The sequence below is a fragment of the Chrysochloris asiatica genome, unplaced genomic scaffold (assembly GCF_000296735.1).
Source record: "Chrysochloris asiatica unplaced genomic scaffold, ChrAsi1.0 scaffold00045, whole genome shotgun sequence".
NCBI classification, from domain to species: domain Eukaryota; kingdom Metazoa; phylum Chordata; class Mammalia; order Afrosoricida; family Chrysochloridae; genus Chrysochloris; species Chrysochloris asiatica.
The window spans coordinates 6,568,240-6,571,991 of NW_006408563.1; positions in this window are offsets into that span (position 1 = coordinate 6,568,240).

Below are 3,752 nucleotides of genomic sequence, written 5' to 3' on the forward strand. Positions count from 1 at the left end.
CCGTAAAGATTTACAGCCTTGGAAACCCTGTACAGGGTCGCTATGAGTTGGAACCGACTCCATGGCACATAACAACAACAACAACAAAATTTTACTTGCGTGTGATATTAATGATATTGTTCAATGATTTCTGTATCCCAGTGGGTCACTTTTCTTTGGAATGGGTACAAACATGGATCTCTTCAAATTAGTTGGCCAGGTAGCTGTCTTCCAAATTTCTTGGCATAAACTAATGAGTACCTCCAGTACTATGTCAGTTTGTTGAAGCATTTCAATTTTAACTCCATCAATTCCTGGAGCCTTGTTTTTTGCCAATATCTTCAGGGCATCTTGGACTTCTTCCCTCAATATCATTGGTTCTTGATCTATGTTACCTCTTGAAACCTCGAAATATCCATTCTTTTGGTGCAGTAACTCTGTGCGTTTCTTCCATCTTCTTTTGATGCATTCTGAAATCTTCAATATTTGCTTATAGAATCCTTCAATGTTGTAACCCAAAGCTTGACTTTTTTCTTCAGTTCTTTCAGTTTGAGAAATGCTGAGTGTGTTATTCCTTTGTGGTTTTCTAACTCCAGGTCTTTGCACGATTTACTGTATTAGTCTACTGTGTCTTCTTGAGCTACCCTTTGAAAGTTTCTATTCAGCTCTTTTACTTCCTCATTTCTTCTATTGTCTTTAGCAAGTTTCAGAGTCTACTATTATCTACAGCAAGTTTCAGCGTCTCATCTGTCATCCATTTTTTACTTTTCTTTCTTTCCTGTCTTTTTAGTGATCTTTTGCTTTCTTCATGTATGATGTTCTTTATGACATTCCATAACTCATCTGGTCTTCAATAATTAGTGACTAATGAAGCTAATCTGTTTGAGATGCTCTCTCAATTCAGGTGGGATATATTCAAGGTCATAAGTTTGGCTCTCATGGACTTATTTTCATTTTATTCAGCTTTCCTCTTAACTTGTATATGAGCAATTGATGGTCTGTTCTACAGATGAACCCTGGCCTTGTTTGAACTGATGATATTGAGCTTTGCCACAGTCTCTTCACACAGATGTAATCAATTTGATTTCTTTGTATTCCATCTAGTGACGTTCACATGTAAGTCACTGTTTATGTGGTTAAAAAAAGATACTTGTAATAAATAAGTGATCAATCTTGCAAAATTCTATCATGGTGTCTGTAGCATAGTTTCTTATTACCATAGCCATATTTTCCAACTACTGAGTCTTCCTCTTTGTTTCCAACTTTCACATTCCAATCATCAGTAATTATCAATGCATCTTAATTGCAACTTTGACCAATTTCAGATTGATGTAATTGGTGTAATTCTTCAATTTCATCATCACTGGCTTTAGTGGTTGGTGTATAAATTTAAATAATTAGTCTTTCTTATAGGTGTATGGATGTTATATTATCACTGGCAACATAGAACTTCATTATAGATCTTGAAATGCTCTTTTTGATGATGAAAGATACACCATCCCTCTTCAGTTTGTCATTCCTGGCATATGAACATCTGATTCAAAATAGCCCATACCTGTCCATTTTGGCTCACTAACACCTAGGACATTGATCTTTATATGTTCCATTTCATTTTTGACAATTTCCAAATTTCCTACAGCATTCATTTCATGTTCTGATTATTAATGGATGTTTACAGTTGTTTCTCCTTATCAGCAAATGAAGTTCCTGAAAGCTTTGCTCCATCCACATCATTATTATCCACTGTACTTTGAAGAGGTAACTCTTCCCCAGGCATATTTTAAGTGCATTCCAACCTAGGGCTCATCTTCTAACACTATATCTGACAAAGTTCCACTGCTATTTATAAGGTTTTCAGTGGGTAACCATTCAGAAGTGGCCTGCCTCTCCTTCTTCCTAGTTTGTGTTTGTCTGGAAACTGCTGAAACTTGCCCACCATGTTGACCATTTCGGTATTTAAAATAGCAATAGCATAGCTTCCAGCATCATAGCAACACACAAACCACCACAGTATGACAAACTGACAGATGAGTGGTGGTCATTTAATTCAACATCCCAGGAGCACACTGGGAGCATTCCTATCTCCAAAGTACACTTTGTGCACCAACTCCATGGTGTGAAGTGCCTATCTTTTCCTTCTCTGACCTCAAAACAATTACTGTCACTATCACTTATTCGGAGTCTTGGTGTGGCATTGCAGGATAGTGCACTGGGCCTCAAGGTTGGATTGAACTGCAAGGTTGGCTGTTCAAACTCAATGCCACTCCTCGGAAACCCTATACAGGGTCACTATGAGTTGGAACTGACTCAGTGGTACTCGAGTTTTGAAGGATTCTGCAGGCATTGATTTGACAAGCTTTAACTGAGTAGAAGTCAGCCAGGCTAGTCTCTTGTTGGGGAATGGGTGAAGTGGGAGTGTGTGTGTATGTGTGTGCAATGGTGAAACAGTAACTGCTTGGAGGCAAATACAAAGATAGAAAGAAACAATAGGGATAAGGAAGGGTGAGGACCAGTATGGCTGATGTAGGAAATTACAGCAACTTCAGTTTTGCTGAACCAGGTGTTGTGATAGACAAAACTGGAAAAGCAGGTGAGATTCATATATTAGAGAACCTGGGTTCTCTCTTTCAGCAGCAAAGTGTGTGTGCAGGCTTTCATTTTATACGTGTATAGATCTCTTCAGAAAATATGGAGGAGGAGGACAGATGTGAAGAGTCCAAGAGATAAAACACAAAAATCACTCAGGATAGAATTGTAGTAGTCTAGACAATAGGTAGGAGTCCTGGTGTGGAGCTGTGGGTTAATGCGCCAGACTGCAAAGTCATTTGAACTGCAAGGTCATCAGTTCAATTTCACCAGTTGTTCCTTGGAAACCCTATATGGGGTTGGTATGGGTCGGAAGCAACTCGATGGCACTTAACAACAACAACAAAAGCAATAGGTCATAAGGGCCAGAATTATGATTAGAAAGAAATGGATTGCTTCAAGAAATATTTACAGTACATTAAAATTGGGGAAAAAATTGGCATAGGCTGAAATGTGACAAATGGCAGAAAAGGAGAAATAAAAATGACTGTTTAGAGTCCACTCAGACCAATCAGTAAGTAACACTTTTTGTTATGCTTATGTCTCTTCTTTATTTGTTTCATTACCATAGTTGACAACTCAGAAACTGAAGTGAAGGATGGATAACTGGAGCTTGAAAAGGCCTTCTTCAAACCTGAAGGATCACTGCAAAAGACATGCAAATTACCTCAAAGGTTGATGGACACATATTTAACTATCTGGAGCTAACTCTGGGTTTGCTGTTTTCCAGAAGACAGGATCTTTCTATCCTGAGATTAGTTTTTTTCTTCACAAGGTAGAAATGGTGAGCTAACTGAAAGACAGATTTTCCTTCTGTCCCATCATGGAACTTCCAAAACTCAGACCTCTGCGTTGTTAAGACTGATCAGCTTTCTCTTGAACCCATTCTATCTCAGCACTACAAATTGAGAAATTTCTTAGGAAGAGCAAACCAAGATCCCAGTATCTAGGCTGACTGTTACATATTCAATATTCTTTTGTTGGATGGCATATCCAGCAATTAAATAAGGGATGGAAAAGGAATGTTTTGGGACTTTTTACTCATATTTTGTTGGGAAAGAGATTGAAAGCTATTGTTTATATAGCATTTGATAAGAAGACAACACCCAAATTATCTGTCAGTGTTTAGTTTCTTCCCTGTCAATACAGGTAATTTTTTGATTAGCTGATCCTTAAATGTGGGTATT